The sequence below is a fragment of the Columba livia genome, chromosome 3, assembly GCF_036013475.1.
Source record: "Columba livia isolate bColLiv1 breed racing homer chromosome 3, bColLiv1.pat.W.v2, whole genome shotgun sequence".
Taxonomy (NCBI): domain Eukaryota; kingdom Metazoa; phylum Chordata; class Aves; order Columbiformes; family Columbidae; genus Columba; species Columba livia.
In genome coordinates this window covers 60,195,245-60,213,239 of record NC_088604.1, presented here as the reverse complement: position 1 = coordinate 60,213,239, position 17,995 = coordinate 60,195,245, and the positions used below count along the sequence as shown (strand labels likewise).

Genomic DNA, 17,995 nt, shown 5'->3' with positions numbered 1-17,995 from the left:
GGTAGAGAGTGTTACAGAAAAGCATTGAGCTCTTGTAACTCTAATAAAAAGCATTGAGCTCTTGATTGTAACTCTAGCTGAAGTACTACTGGCAGATATAACTAAGACCGATTAAGTATTTCCAATCATCAAAATTCATTCTGTTCAGCATTTATAACTCTCTGAAAAATTCAGTTCTTGAGCTGAGATTTATCCATTCATGATTTCTCCTTGTAGGAGAAAGTATACTTCAAAGTTTGAGAACAAAAGGTTTGTCTTTTTCTCTTCTCATAGACAAGCAGGTAGTTACGCAAAAAAGTAATAAGCTCCATGGCTGAAGACTGAAAAATTAAACTTGGCATACAGGTGTACCTTTGAATAGCCAAAAGAACACTTCTTCCACTTCACCTGGCTGCAAGTTTTTGAAAATTGATGTGAGATTTCATGACAAATATTACAAAAATAATCTTATTCCTAATGAATTTGGGACACTATTTTGAAGAAGAAAAAAGATAAATTGTTCATTGTGTACATTCTCGTATGCATATTCACAAGAAGAATAAATTAGCCATATGGTCAAAAGTATATTAATAATTTCTCTAACATGATAAAAGTTTCATCACAAGCTTCAGTTCAGACACAAATTACTCTCTCTTTTTCAGAAACCAACATTCCATACAATAAGGTATAATCTCACTGGAGAGCCCTTCTCTGAGTTTCTGCAAACATTTTTTATTTCATTTCAGTCCAGTCAGTCTTTGGATCCTACAGAAAGAGATCCCTGCTCTCTCTTGTTGAATATTTACTGATAAGAAATAATAATGAAACATACAATACTGGATATGCTACATTACTTTTGCTTTTAGGCATAGACTAATACTACATGATATTTAGTTCTGTGATAACGTATCCAATCCTACACAACGCTTGTCAGTCTATGGAGACAGGCAGCCAAGATCAGCAAGGTTTCCTTTCAGGGGTTCCTGACTGCAAACTGTAAAACTTCATACAACAGAGACATAGACAAACCGTGTACGTGTGTAGGGACACAGGCAAGCAAAAACGTAACCAAACAGGAGGGTTGCAGAGGTACAGCAGGTGACATAAGCAATGGTGCACAAAACAAATTAGAGCTTTCTACAAACCCCTATGTCTACCCTGGTATATCTGACTCCTTAAAATTTTGGAAACATTAAATGATACCATACTAGTTGCTGTTGACATCTTAATTTCGGCATTTTGTGTTTGGGATATTAACTATGACTTCATAAAGTTTTTTCAGTACCTCTTTTTCTGTGTTTAGTTGTGCACCAAAAAAATAGATAAGATACCAAAAAGTTAACAAGTTGCATTATAACACAGCTTCCTATCTGCTTCTTGCCACACAAACACCACATTTAACGAAACATGAAACAATAAGGCTGAAAAAAAGACTCATCAAGTGGATCAGCAATTTGGTCCAAATAATAACTATGCATCTGAATGTAAAAGCGTGGGTTGTTTCTAATAGATGGTGTGTATATTCAGAAGAAAAAACAGACTTGAAGGTTTCAGAACTACTGCTTTAGTGTCCAACTACTATTTATAGACACTGCTGCTTTCTTTCTATGTTAACATCTAGGCAGTGTAAAAAAAAAACAAGCCAAACAACTGGAAATAACGATAATGGGACAACTGCAAATAAGAGAAGTGGGGCATGACTGGTTTTTGTATAATTCACAGCACTCGTATCGAACCTGAACTTGCAAGTGGAAAAGCTTGCAGGTTACTGTGAGTCTCTTCATTCTGCATAAGGTCACTAAATTAAAAAAGTCTTATGTTTTGCTTTTGCACTCTTCACTCTGAAGTTAAAGCCTCAGCCTCAGACAGTTCTCAAAGCAGATAAAAGCCAAAGTTTCAATATTACTGATCTCATGATCAGCTATGAATTCTGCCATTAGAGCATGTGATTTGTGTGCATCTTACCGCGCCAACTGATAGGGTTGGAAGTCCGTAATTACAGGAGACTGGAGTATAGTTAACTAATTTTTCAGGGTTTAGACCTATGAAAACATCTTCAAAGTTTCCATCACATAAAATGTCATTTATACATATTGATTAGCACAGAAATACAAAGAAAATAATATAATAGATAGTAATAGGTCTCTTAAATCTCTTTTTACATTGTGTGATGAACATACAGCCTGAAATGAAAGAATAAACTAATGATTTTCCTGTAACTGATTTTTAATGAACAGGGCAGCATTTTTGAGCTAGTCTTTGACATTCTTTATAATGAGTTTTTCTGAGCATTGGCCAAATTACCTATCATCAGCGGTTATTAAAATAAAACACCAATTTCTTTAATTGCTGCAAATTGAAGTGTTGCATGCATAACTGTTGTGAATTACTCATCGTCCCAGTCTTGTCCTACTTCTATGAACAATCCTAATGACATCTATGGGAGACCAGTTAACGGAGAGAAAAACCTGTTTAACAGGAGCTTAATTTAACACAGTTTAGCAATTTCCAGTGTTCCATACTAGGTATGGCTGTCAAAATGAGGCACTCCGTCCAATCTTTATTTTAAAGTAATTTTATGAATAGCAATAACTTCACTATTTTGGAAGGTGTCCTATTCATTCCAGTATTATTTTTGTAAGTAGTAAACAATAAACATACCTCCATCTGTTAGGCTTTCTGGTCTCGCATCCTGAATGCCTTGAAGTGAACTTGGGGAAGTCAAGATGACCTTTCAAGGTAGTGCATTTGAGGATCAGGTGTAATTCTTCTGCAGGCCAATTAAGATTATTTATATAAAAACACAGCTGCCTTGATAAAGGAAGCCATGTAGTTTTGTCAGACCACAACATTTAGCAGCCTGCTTGAGATCTCTCATCCTGTTGCTTCAACCCTATCACCCCAGGAAAGGAAAAGAAAACAAATATAAAAGAATGGAACTCAACATCAGCAAAATAAACAAACACCTTTCACATAGCAAAGCTCTTAACACAGCTGCCAAGTGACATAGAAGTAAAACCTTCCATTCTTGCACTGGAAAGAGAGGTAAAAATACTCTCCAAAATATCTCTATAGAAGTTGAATAACCTTTGAGCTGGGAGAGGAATTTTGTGGTTCTTTATTTGTTTTGTAGAACCAGTTTAACCACCTCTTGGCTGTGAGAACATACAAGTCTTTTGAAGACTGATTCTCCCAAAAAGTATTCTTGCATCAATAAACCACTGAAACACCTGTTAAAGTGTTTTCCTCTTCAAGACATCATATGCTTAAGTGTTATCCAGAGAAAGTTTTACTAAACTGAAGCCTAAAATAAGTATAATTGCTTCCTACATAAAATCTATATATGTATATGAACTCCACTGGCATTCCAGAGAGAAAAAATCCTTATATCTGGCATTAATTTAATACTGCCATATAGAAACTGTCAGCATCCAAAGGGCTGAGTTTTTTTACTCATAGTAGCATTTTTTCACTGTCAATACACTATGACCAATAATGAAATATTAAAATTTCTACTTAATTGTTGTTTTGTTATTTTAGACACCAAAATATCGCTTAACATTGTCCCTTGATTATTCTATTTAAAACACTTGCAACATGCTCAGTTCACAATCTGTCAGGATCTACTCCAAAAGTCCCAAGTTTAAAGCTAGTGATTAAAAGACTAATTACAGTCAGAAGTTGCAGTCATTTTCTATTAAGCCAAGAGCTACATGTTTGGAATACCCTAGTAGCACCGACCTATATGTTGATAATGAACAGCAATTTACCTCTTGCAATGTCACCTATAAAACTGGAAAGCAATATTTTGGAATTAATGTACTGGAAGAGGAGGTAGAAAGTCAGAAAATTAACAGTTTTACATAAAAGTATTTTCTATTTAAATATGAATATATTTATGCTGATATCATAGTCAAGGTTTAAACACAAACACAGCTCAAAATCATCCTGGGTAAAGTTCTAAAAAGTAATTTCCCTTCCATTTCCTGAAGCCATATCAGGACCTCATAGGACCTGCACTCCACAGTACTGTGGTAGAGATCTTTCCAAAAGAGGGCATTCTAGCATGATGACATACCTATGTATAGTAATCAAATCAAATTTAAGAAGACCATAGGAGCAATGTTAATCACAAGCAGAAGAACACAGAAGAATATAGAAATTGTGCAAAAACTACAATAGTCACTCTTTCCAGGGGACGGGGGACAGTGGGGGGGAAGTAGGAATCTTACAGGATTAACAATCATTAAATCTGAGAAAAATGATTAGTGTAATAAATATGCAGGAAAAACGAATAACTATGCATGAGAACAATAGGGTCTAACATAGCTGCAGGAAAGCAGCTAAAAATTACCAAGATGCAAGATGTTTTTGAAGGACTCAATCGCCAGGTATCGTGTATCTCAAACTGAATAAGCTGAATGACTCACAATAACCATGGGCCTTCAATACTATTTCCTAAGTAAATGACCTTACAAACTACGTATATAATAGGAGTAGTTGATGAATATAATAGTATTTAATGAATATAATAGGAGTAATTAAGCACATGACAAAAAGCTTTCTCTCTAGAGTAACAAATCTCTAAAATGGCTTGTCATCCAGTGAAAAAAGGCAAAGCCCAAATATAATAAATAAAAGCACTAAAGAGATGTGACTATCACATGCCCACAACTGAAGAGTATTACAAGTACGGTAAAAACAATGTTTTCCAATGTCACAAACATGTACTGTCAAATATTAGTGGATAAGGATATCATTCTTTATCTCATTTCAGTTGACAGATAAAGATTCTAGAAATTTACAGTGAAATAATAACACTCTTGTTGCTGTTAACTGTGATTGTTAATTTAGTGACATTAGTGTCAACTAGTGTGGCTACTTGTTTCTGACAGTAAGACACATCCTTAATAGGATTTTCAGAGTTACAATCTACTTTCTGATATAGGAACCCAAATACCTCAATTCTGCCATTAAGAGGCAAGGAAATGAACCTCAATTAAAAAAAAAAATGAAACCGGGGTATGGTACTTGCAGCCCCCTCACAGAGGGCAGCAAACAAAAGGCAAAGCCAATCCAGCATAGGTACAGGTACTAATTAATTGAGAGGCTATCAGAATTTGTAAATTCCCAGGGTCTTTTAGATTAAAAACAAACAAACAAAGTACAATGGTGTTTACATGTGTTAAATGCTTAAGCCTTATGCTCAAGAAAAAAGAGATCGTTAGTGATTCATGATCACTGAGATTACTGAGAGCCACACACCAGAACTCTGGGACATTCTGGTCTTATTACCAAAACTACAAAGATGCAGTTTAGACAAGTCACTGACATGCACAGCTGAATTTTAAGCTAAGTTAACACAATCCTTAACTTGTTTGGAAGCATCAGCAAAGTTAGTTACAAGCCCATTTTTTAACAGCCAAACCGGGAAGAATCCAAAAGCAATTAGATAATGACAGAAATGGATAGCTGCATAGCCTCTGCTGAAATGGTCAGAAAACAGTGGAGATAGTCCTTGCAAGAATGCTGGAATTATGAAGATGAGGTAAGTATATGCAATGCCAGGAGCAAGAAGACTCAAGATCCAGAGCACTGAGAATGAAATTATCTCCAAAGCAGAAGCCTGTAGCCAGAATACAAATAAGTGATAAACTGCCCCAAAATCAAAACTGAGACCTGCAAGTAGGTGAACAACTGTTGTATATGTGCAGACATATATCTAGCTACAAAGAGAGTGCAAGTTTGTTGCATTTTTTTACAAGTCATTCAGTAAGGTAGGGATGGACTTCTCACCAAAGCTAAATTGTTAAATTGTTTCATGGCAGAACACCATCCACACTTGTGGATGCTATCCAAGGCATAAAATACTGCTTCAGTGTGCATTATAGCAAAAAAAATGAAATATTTCAATAAAAACCAACATCATCTGATTTCAGAGGATAGAATCTTAGAGATAAGATGTTTTCTATTCACTATCTTGCCACATGGCAAGTCACTACTGTCCCCAGATAAATTGGTTATTTGGCTGGCAGTGACTGATTTGGGCCTTTACAGCATCCAACAAGGATGTCTGATGGAACAGTACCCTTCGTGACTATATTGTAGCCATCCAAATGGGGATGCATGTTATGACATGGCACTGGAATGTGATGCTCATGTCCTGGATATTTCAGATAAGGATAAGCATGAAATGGAGTGTAGGACAGACTGTCACTGACATGGATTTGTCAATACTGAACTACTATGCCACTGAGCTATCAGCAGCATGTTTGGACTGCAACATGTGATGTGAGCAAAGCCCGTGATGCCTGTCTAGAACAAACAAGATTCAGTGAGACTGAGTCCACTGACAACACCTTCTAAAACCTCCAGCCATTGCCTGAATCTCAGAGGGCCTAACTATGCAGTCATAAGAGCAGTGTTTCATGTCTCCTGCTCTACCTCTAGCTCTTCCTGGCACTCATTAATCATAATGTGTTACAACATAGTTCTTCACAACACTAGCAGACACAGAATTTTTCATTCATATAGTGACAGAGCTAAAAGAAGCAGATGAGTTGATTCTCTCAAAGAGAAGTACCCAGAAATAGGTTTAAAATTGATTTGGAAAGAGGTAGTACACTATGTGTGAGTCTCTGCAAAGAGAAGAGTAGCATCGAGCAGCACTGTTGTTTGAATTAATTTGTCTGCTTTAGCTTCTAGATAAAAAGGGATCTAGGGAAACAATCATGAGGAGCTGTACTAAAACAGACTAAGAAAAATGTGAAAAGGGTATCTCAGCAGCAAACATGCAAAGAAGTAGGCTTAATGGAAGACTAAGTATCAAGAGACTACATGACATATTTTAAAGAACTATCACATTAATGGGGTTGTCATCTGTAAGGAGTCGTAAATGGCTAAGAAGAGACTCAGAAGACATGGAAAATCTCATTGTGAAGACTATGATATGGAGAAGTTGGTTAGAAATCCTGGCCCTTCACTCTTCCACGCACCCTTCAAGATCAAGTATTCCCCATGAACCCCTCAAAACACAAACACATGTTGTTAGTGAACTGTGTTTTAATTGAAATATCTGCTTTAGAAGCACAGTAAAACATGCAAAGAGTCAGAAAGATTTTTCCTATTTGAAGAAGGGATTATTATCCTGTAAATGTGGTGAAAAGATGGATTAAGCATCCTCTGCTACAGATAACACATGGATTCCCCTTCATTTCACTAAAGCTTTGTGGTCCTATATGGACCTCTATGGATAGAACTTGGATAAACACATCTCACAAGATCAAGATTCTGTAAGACTGCAAGTTAAAGAAAATAGATAATTGTTCGGGTTTTTTTTCTTCAGACTATTGCTTACCTGAAAGAGGCAGCCTTTTAAAAGATGACACATATGAAATGAAAGTGATAGGAAGGACTGATACTAGAGCAACAAAGCCACTCCTCAAACTACTAATTCACTCATTAGGCACAACTTTATAAAAGGCTATAACTACTGCATCAAGAAATTAAAAGCCCTCAGTGTTCCTAGCAATTTGTGATGAACAGAATGGACAGCATTCACTGAACTCTTTCACATTGAATTAAGTTTGAGATGTCCAGTGGAACTAACAAGTTAGAAAAGTGAGAAAGGTTAAGGGAGATGCCGAAAAAAAGCGTCACAAAAACCTAGTGTTATACAACTTCTATTACCATAAAGTATCATAACAGAGAGTCTGAAAAAGAGATTCACATTATAGAAAATGTTATGTAGCTTTTTAAAAATAAAAGCTGTACATTTATATGTTTTTATTCTCATTTTGTTTGCTCTAATCTATTATTCACTACAAGGCTATGCGTGTGGCACGTTACAAAGATAATATTCCAAAGAGACATAGAAGTTCTGCATCATCCCAGAAGAACGCTCAAATACAGCAGTATTTGTAGTAATTTAATCATAGGTAGCAGTGAGTAACCTTATTCAAAAGTTTTTGTTATTCTGATGTCAGCTTTCAGAGTTGTGACTTGGTACCACTGTGCCAGACGTTGCCCAAGAAATAAAGGAAGGCATGATTTTTGGCCTACTATAATAAGTCTCATTAGAGGCAGCTGCTTGATATAAGACTAAAGATGCCCCTACAGAGACTCTGGTATAGTACTTGAAAAAGATTAACTGATAAAACATCATCAGTCACTACAAAGATTTCTGGACTGTGTGGCAAACTATATACCAGAGTTTTACAAAGAAAAAACTATTCAGAACTTAACATGCCCTAAGTATATATCATTTCAGTTTAAAGAATTATCATTTCACTGGCCAACAGAGGAAAAGGTTTTAGTCTCTTCAAAAATGATCCAGGCTGGTATAGCAGCTATTGGTTTGTTATAAAAATAGATATACAAATAAAGCGTACAGCAAAGTACCACTTATACCTCCTGATAACTGCTAAAATCAATTATTGTATGCTAAGAACCTATTGTTATTTCTATTTCTGCTCTAATCATATGTAGTATTAAAAATTGCTTAAATTACTCCACAAATTAAAATGTTTCTGCAACTTTGCCTTATTAGCAGATCAGAAGACCAAGCTGACACAGAGATATCATGGGTAATTCAACACGCTTCAGTATGTTTCAGACCTATATATTTTCTTTACAGTTACACAGAAAACAAGCATCTCCTAGTGTACAAGAAAAAGTAAGTACCAGGGAAGAAATTTCCACATAGGAGTAATTATGTGTGTTACAACTGCATAATTTTTCTTTCTAGAATATAAGAAAGCATTCACAGACCAAAAATGCAAAGAATTGCTGAAAAGTTTCTAGGATCCTATCCAAATAGTTGAGACACTGAGATGTGGTCTGATCAGCTGTATTGTCCTTGGACACCTGTAAATGATAATCCCGTTCAGTCCATTGTTAACCTATAAAGCACTTTAATCAACTTTCCTGAGAAACACCATACCAGGAGGACTTTGCTGAAAAGCCAATAGCACAGGGTGACCTTAAAATAGGAGCATATCAGCTGCTGACCAGATTAATCAACTGGTAACCAGCCCAGCACCTGTTAGGGTTTTTTTATGATCCACTGGCCACATACGTGTTTCTATTAACCCTGCCTTCTTTTCTGCTGCCTCCCGGGGATGATATCACACAATACTCAACACTATTTTTCTCCAGCAGGGAGGGCATTTGATGGTCAATACACTCTGATTTAAAGCAAGGGAAGATTTCCTGATACTGCCAGATGAAGTGTTTGGCTAATCTTCAGGATATGTTTCAGATGATGGGTATTTCCCCATCAAAAGTAACACAAATGTCAATACCATAAAACTGTAAAAGTGACAGCCACATGGAATACAAACAAAATCCAGCTTTTAAAAGATAATCTGTAGCCTGAACACTGCTCTAGTGCAGTAGAAATCTAATTATGCGGACTGACTAATCAGTATTAATGCTTATAGTTTCTTACAGAAGGCCACAAACCCTTACCATATATTTTTTAAAAAATAAAATTATTATTTAAAATATGATTTAAATTAGTGTTTAGTCTACCATTCTATCAGCCAGTAACCATAGCCTTAGAATTCAGAGCTTAGATGTGATAGCTCAGTGCAAAGGAGTTTTGATGAAAGTCCAAGCAACCTAAAGAGAGGTGTCAGATGCATTTCAGTTTAGAAGTGGCAAGACAGTAAAATTGTTATGCTACATAAGTTTTGCTCTGTGATACAGCAACTGGTAAAGGATTTAAAGTGCATCTCTACCATGTGATAGAGCCCTGTGAGGGCTCATGCTAAACTGATCTCGATCATCCACATGACACAGAACCAGGCAGAGCTAAGGTCCTGAAACAATCTGGTAGTGGTAAATTACGTTCCAGAAATAGTGCATTCGTGAGAAAACAGAGGCATCTCTGTGCTATGCTCCACTGTGCTGTACAGACACACTCCTAAATCTGACAAGCCCTCAGAAATAAGTTGTCTTACTTCTATTCTTAATATTCAGTGCAGTTGAAATTCAACTGCTACAAAAGTCAAAGTCACATCCATCTTTAGAAGGACCTATTTGAGGCCTTTGTCCCCAGGATTATTTACCGTTAATTTACAAATCAAAATGCTCTTTATTGACAAAAGAATCTCTGAATCCCACACCACAAATTCAGAAATAAGTTTTGCAGCTACTCCTAGAATCAAATAGGTCAAAGCTCAGTTAGGTAAACCTGAAGATGACAGTAATAAGTAAATTGCCGATTTGAAGACAATGAATTTGGAAAGTCCTTCTGATAATGAGAGTTCATTCAAGTATTTCCATTTATCTTGATTACTATATTATACTACAGGGTAAAGGATGGTCTCTGAGGTTGACAGAAGCTAAGTCATTTAAACTTTTTTGGGCAAAAGTGTTTGAAATATTAATATATCAGAAACACTAGAAGTTAATGTTAATGGGGCATAGATTTTAGGCAGCAATCATTTAAGTAAAGAAAAATGTTGCCCTCAAAGTGAAAGCATGATTGTTAAGCGAACTTTTTAAGTTATGGTAATCTATTATTTACTATGGAAGGGATGAAGTCATGTGCTGCTGTTGTATGCAGCTGCTATTGATAAAACAAAACACATTTTCTATGTTACTTAGCAAGCCAACCATCACACTCCATATCAATAACATTCCTTCTTCATCCTCAGATGTAATATAAACCTTGATGGTGGAATAACAGGGAGGACCATGGCAAGCTGGGAAAAAGCCTGTGCCATTAGATGGCCACTTCTTGCTTGTGAACAGACTACAAAAAACAACATTAAAAGCTAAGAAATAAATATCAGTATTAGTCACTACTTGCAGACGGTTATTTAAAAGTAGGAGAAAGTCCAAGGTGATCTCTTAATTACAAACAACATCATGGATGTAAATAATAAGCTCCATTATAACTCTGGACACTTCCCACAGCTTGTAAATATTGTTGTTTTCCCCTCAGGGAGCAAGCTAAAGAGTGATTTTATTATACCCCAGGAAATACAGGAATATAAACAAATCTAAAAATATAAGTATAAAGTGGATTTACAGGAAAAGGAGACTCTTCCTTATTCTAGGGTGGACCTTGGTCCTGTAATTAGGAAGGGAATAAACACAAGTGAAGAAGGTACTGGCTTCAAATCCATGTTGCTTTCCTAGCACCTTTCTTACCAGTATGTAAACTCATATTTATTTTGTCCATTCACAGTAAAAAACAATCACTGTTATCTGTGTTAGCTGGCTGGGTAGCTTATACTATTAGTGAACTGACTAACAATAATTGAGGTACCTACTGATCTGAAACTAAATTGGCTGAGTTTGGCCTGTGTCTTTTCAAATGTTACACTGCACTGCACACTAGCAGTATTACACAATTATTCATTTTAGCTACTTTATTACACCTCACATGCATTACTAAACTGTTACTTAAGTCACTTGACTCGGTTCTAAAATGATCAGATTCCAGATTTAAAACTTCAAAAGGACCAAACTTGTCTCCAGTTGTCACAGATTTTAGCATTTCTTTGTAAATCTCATATTTGCTTGGGCTTTGAGCCTTCCTTTCAGAGCATCACTGCTGATCTTCAACCACATATCATTGCTGGAGGGTAGACAACAATAAAATGCATCACTGGCTGTTGTTACTGCCTGGTGTAACAGTGGTCTTACGGTCTCACATGTTGTGGAAACACAGGTGTACGTAGAAGAAAACATATATGAGAATCACAAAGCTTTACCACTCATGACATTAGACACCTGCAGCACCCACTCAGGAAGAGGCTTTCAATGACTCATACTCTGCTCACAGGACACTGACTTTTGTTACAGTAATGGAAATTGATATAATATAGGGAAGAGTGAGATAAAGCTCCTACAGCTGATGCTCATCATGTCTTCCTTCCATCGTAGTTTTAACAGATGTCATAGTCTTAAGAGATGCTACTGTCAATTCCGGCTAATATAACTATTTAAATAATGAGGCACTTATTTTTTTTCCACTCCAGATGTACAAAGCTCTGTGTTCTCTACAGTAGGAACACATATCATAGATATTTTTGTTAGAGATGCAAAAAATGAAATATTGGGTTAAAACTTGGTCTGTATTATTTAATTAAATACATGCTAAGCTCAGACATGGTATTATTTCCTAACAAAGAGTATTCATTATAAAAAAGTTGAGGTTACCAAATACAATCAAAGCATTTCTTTGTAAAACCATTTAAAGAAAATAACAAGCTAAAAAGGCAAGGCCAAAATAATTTACACATTTCCTCAGAGACTACTCATTAGAATGCCGGTTTGGTGCTTAAATGTTATACTGATGAGTGTTTAGGAGAAACCCCACATCTAAAAACCCCTTTACTTGTTAATTCTTCCCACTTAAAAAGCTATTTTATGTCGTATGACTTAAAGCACTTTTAGGAAAAAGGTTATGTTCAGCTTGGTTTTACATTAGCATGGGCGTAGATGCTAGAAGCAATTAGCAAGGAAGCACTGAAAGTTCCTGGGTAACACAAAGGTTTATTGCTTCAGAGATTAAGATTCTGTTCTTTTCTCTTTCACAAACTTCTTTTGAGATGCTGAAACTCAATTATTAACCTTTCAAACTTTCCACACAGTTTCATTTCTCGAACAATTAGATGCTCATTATGTGTAAAAAAATATGTAACAATTAAACAGAGCTTTTGTTCTCAGGACTCCTCCACTTTTAAGTTCAAATTCTGATTCTGTTAATTGTCATGTACTCTTCTTTTGGTATTAACTTTAACGGGACTTCAGCTGAGGGATTTTTTCATGTATCTCACTATTGGCTGACTCCAGCCTTCAGAATACATAGAAGTCCTTTTGAAACCAACAGTTTACCAAAGTATGACATTTACCAGGAGTGGTAAAAACCTATGTTTTGGAGATGTAAGATCAAGGACTAGTTTTTGCCCTAGTATTTGTACGACATCATTACAGAGACATTAATTCTCTCTACATCCATTCCTACTACATACTAATTACAGTTTAAATCCCATTATAAGAGTGAATAAACTGAATACTATTGTAAAGATGAGTTTAATCTTGACTTAAGGCATCAATTTATCTGTTCAATACTCAGAATACTGGAAATTTTTCAGAAGGGCTTATGAAGAAGGTGATATTTCAAGGACAGGCACAGCAGGAGTTCTAAGAATTTAAAAGACAGCTGAGAACAGTTCAAGACCAAACTTTCTATCAGTTAGGAAATGAGAAGGAAAAAAAATTGATCTGGTACATTTAATTGCTGATTTACGTTACCTTCTTTCTGTATCAACATATCCCTTAAATCAATTCATACTATTTTCCTAGTATGGTATTTTTTAACCTGAGGCCTAAAGGTGCTGGAAAAATTTGGACCTGTTGCTCAAAACCAACAATGTTTTGTAAGAATGCCATCTTTAACATTGCAAGAAACCCTGCAATTTAAAGGTAAATAAGCCCTAACTATAACTATAGTTAGATAGGATACAAAGGTTCAGTAATTTCAGACTAAAAATTACTCTAAAAATCAGTTTTAATTGAAAGCAAAAATGACTCTCACACAGAAAAATATGCATAATATTTTTATTAACTGATTTATTATGTGAAAAATAAACAAACTGTATCCAAAACTACAACTTTAAGATTTGATGTCTATTTTCTCAAAGTATGCTTTTATACAATAGGGGACAGACATTTCCATGTTTTTGTATAATTTAGTTCACTAATTTAGATCTCAGTTTACTACTCAGATGTTTAATGCTGTAATTGTGCCATATTTAACAACTGATCATTAAAAGAAAGGAAACTTGATGTAGTGTATTTCAACACTAGGTTGTTAAAAAGTAGGTTTAACAAAGAAGTTTTAACAAACAGGTTTGAAGATGATGAGGTGTTTATGACTTTGTATGTGACTACACTGGGACAGATAAAAGTAACTAGAAATACATTCTGGTTTACACAGTATAAATCATGGCTTAAAAAATTGAAAGCAAAATGGATTAAAACATGACAGCAAAAGCAAAAAAGTCCTGGACAGTGAAAAAGAAGAGGGTTCTATTTCGTGGTATCTCCCAAGATTTATTGATTATAATTTTTTATGCTATTTTTACTTAGAGTCTGCCAAACATTCAAAGTAATCTATTTTCTAATAAGGCAGCCTACAACTAAATGTCCATGACTTCAGTTGATGAAACACAGAGGAATCATAGCTCACGATGAATTTTGCTGATCATGGGAAATACTTTTCAGGAGAAGGGGAGAACTGATACTTTCCAAGCCTCTTTTTCCATACTCAGTTATTCATCTTCCACCTACCCATTCTCTTCCTGTGGTGCTTTTCTGCAAGAGGATTGAGGAACATATTTAGGATTCTTACTGGAATTCCCCAACAGACCCAACCTCAGATTCTCCAAAACAAACAAGCCAACCTCTTGGAATCACTTCTAAAACGGTTTTCAAAAGTTCATTACGTAAGTTGCCATCTATCTCACATTACTCAAACCCCGTGATACAAATGTCAGCATGCTGATGAATAGGTCACGTCCAACCCCTTCCCTCATCATATGGCTGTGCAAGAAGGGCCTGACACAATCATGCACTGTAAAGGTTTCTGCTACAGCTGAAGCAACTAGAAGACCAGCTTGTGTACTCTATTTATAGTGTTTCTAATTACATGTGTATTAAGTAGCACTGGCACTTAGGCTGTGCTTTAGAATAACTTCCTTTTCCACTGACGGTGTTTTTTTCCAAGCTGGCTCCAATTATCTCAAGGAGCTGGGCCTGACATACTAAAATGCCACTCACACATACGCTTAGGACTGACTTGGGATGGTAATGTCATTCTGCCTAGAGACTAGCAAATTTAGAAGAGATCTTGAGATACCAGTTCAGGTAACCTAGAGAAGTCACGATTATATGCAATGTAAATTCAATGTGATTGCCTTTCTTCTTCTCCTTTTTCCTAGCTGTTCCACTGTAGTGCTTTTCTCTCTATTACTACTGCTGCTAGTAGTCCTTCAGTCTTTCAAAATACAATTTTGACATTCACTTGTATGATTCCATTCAGACTCACCATCACAAAATTCTGTGGATCATTATAGTTCTTGGTTTGAAACATCTTCTTACAGAATAATATGAAAAGTTTTTGACACACCCATTACAGTCCAGACTAAGTTTTGGTAAGAGATCAAGGGAAGAAAGGCAGGTTCAAATGATGGCAGCAGGAGATTTAAAAAAAATCTCCTTGGTAGAAGTCATAGTTACAAAGCCTGATATACCACTTTTTATTTAAATTTATTATCAGAAATTATGTACCAGAGTAAACCAGTAACTGCACAAAGTGCACTGAATTCTTTCATGTTGCGTTCTTATTATATCTATTGGCCAAAATGGGATTGTAAAATCCCACTTGATTGATAATTCAAGATTTAATCGCCTGAATCCACTACTCTTTCCCACATGCCACTGCTGTCACCGTGTTACCACTTCCACAAAGAAATAATGAAGAGCTAATTTTGCTTTGAAAAATAGGGATGGAAAGAAAAGAAAGCACAGAAGAAAGGTGTAGCCTTCCTTTTCACAGTCAGCAACAGCAAAAATAATGTCGTTCATATTTAACTATTTGGTAACTGTGAGTTTAAACATTACAGTTACCTTATTTGAATAGAGGGTTCCTTTCGTAGGAAAGTGAAGACTGAAGTGGAAAACCATGTATTTAAGTTTTGAACCCTAAGGAAGAGTTTCATTGTTTTCTTAAGGAAACACTTTTTGATGGCATCATCCTTCATGCTGTTTCATTATTTCAGATAGAACTGCTCCCACTGCACAACAGACTCATCAGCATCTGGTAAAGTTATTTTCCTATTTTTGTGGAAACATGCCAAGACGTGCAATAACAGCTAGTAACTCTGTAGTAACGAAGTAACCATTTCCTGGAAATTTAGAAGTTTAAAATTATTTTTAAATAAATGTCTAAAAAGCGATGTAGAAACCAGGGTTCATTGCCTTACTCCTTTAAAAGAAAATATAAGAAATGTGTTTACTGAAGGAAAGGCATTATGCAGCATATTATTATTTAGTAGATACAGAGTTATACTGCCTACTCACCGTTGCTTTGCTGGTCCATATGGCTGCGTTTAAACTGCACTGCAAACAAAGGTCTGGGTCTGTGGCCATTTACAGGCCTGCCTTGCACACTCTATAGTATGAACTGCTGAGCAAAATTGGGGTTATTTCAGGGAACATCAGGCTTATGTGGCCCCTTCATGACAGTACTGCCTCTCTGGATTTCAGCTGTACTGCAGAGATGTCACATCATCACAGGGTCCCTCCTTGAAGGGCCATAAGGTCGTCTGCTGCAGGGGGCAAAAGGAGCCATTGGGCGACCTGAAACAAGGCTGCTCCTGCGGTTCCACACGTACCTGCAGCTGAATGGGCAGGGCGAGCACACATGCTTGCTCACCACCATAATATCATAGAACATATATATATATAGTTTATATAAGTGTGAACTGTGGACAAGGTATCATAAGCAGATGCAACAAAAAGGGAAAGTGGGAAAATATTTTTAATTCTCAGTCATTATTGTCAACCAAAAGCTAACGAGAGACGTGGGAACATGAACCAGATCTCCTACATCCCTGCCTCACACCAGACTCCATCCTCTCTAATTTTTTTTTTTTTCATCTTGTTGTGGATGGATTTGTTGATTTAGAAATATCTTCAGCACTATCATAGGACAAGCTGAGGCTGACTACACTGAAGTGTTTTGTTTGAACTCTAGACCTTACTCTGGTACACCTTCCTTTTATTGTATAACTGTCTCCTCACTTAACAAAAAAATAATGAAAATGTATACTAACCATTTCAGTTAGCTTACAAGGCTCATGATGACTTTGACAACTGATGTATGTTTGATAACTATATGGCAGTCATTTCTTAATGTTTTCGTCAACATTTCTCCACATTTCATTCCAGGAAATCCTTCTATTCAATCCCAGCCTCCGAAGATGGATGAGCTGGGTGTGGGTACAGCTTGCTGACCTTACCAAGGTTTTGCTTATGCTGCAGACTGACAATCTGGGAGAAAACTCTTCTAGAAATACTAAAAATATCACTCATCCTGTGCTTTTAGCTTCACCAGTGACCTGATGTTCACGCTTCTCTCTCTGCATTGGTATTCTTCTGTCTTATCCTCTCTCTATATATACACATAAATGAATGAACACCACTACCCGCACTTTGAGCATTCCATCATCTCATCTTCCCTTCTGCCTTCACCACTCCTTTATTTTACTCTAGGAATCATATTTGACTTCACTCTGACCAGGCACTAATATTAGTACCTACCTGGCCCTGTCTCCTGTGAAGGCCAGGTCTCTTCGTCTTTGAGTGTCCATACAGAGGAGGCGTGAAGAGCTGCGAGGACATAAAAAACAAACCCTTGCACACTGCATAGATTTTAAGGGTAGCTGATGCAGTCTAGACAGATATTGCAATCTTCCTCACCAGTGCCAGCCCTGCATTCGGATGAAAGAATACTGGGGGATCATTTCAGGGGATCATAGTGACATTTTTTTTCTCATAAAGCTCATGGTAAGGAACACTACAAATGTAAGAATAATCTATCTGTACACATAACCTAGTGTATATAATGCTGAATCACATACTCTCCAGGCTAGAATTCTTGATCGGGGTGAGAAAACTTTAAGACAAAATAAGATCTTGTAAAAACTTTCACCTTGAATTTAACATGGACAGTGTTTTACAAATTTCAAGCCAGAAAAAGGAAGTTACATGGTTTTGTTTGCTGGTTTCTTATTACCCACCTGCACTTACAGTTCTAACGAGGAACAGAAAACAAGCCATTATATAGGATCAGAAAGAATAACAGAAAAGAGGGAGTTTTCATTTTCCCACAGTTTATGGCATATTTTTTTCATCACATAGGGTCCCCATTTCTTTCCAGCTTACAGAAATCACTCATTTACTAATGTTCACCATGGGACTGGTGGGAACCTGG

The 17,995-nt window shown here is 36.3% G+C and overlaps 1 long non-coding RNA gene across 3 annotated transcripts in view; it reads right to left on the bottom strand.

Annotated features, from left to right (window-relative positions):
- The window catches only part of LOC110363921 (uncharacterized), a 91,300-nt gene that overhangs the window by 42,208 nt on the left and 31,097 nt on the right, over positions 1–17,995 (bottom strand). For all 3 annotated transcript variants that reach the window (XR_010471385.1, XR_002422322.2, XR_010471384.1), the window contains exon 2: positions 2,641–2,872. This is a non-coding gene — a long non-coding RNA (uncharacterized LOC110363921). The remainder of the gene's footprint in view (positions 1–2,640; positions 2,873–17,995) is intronic.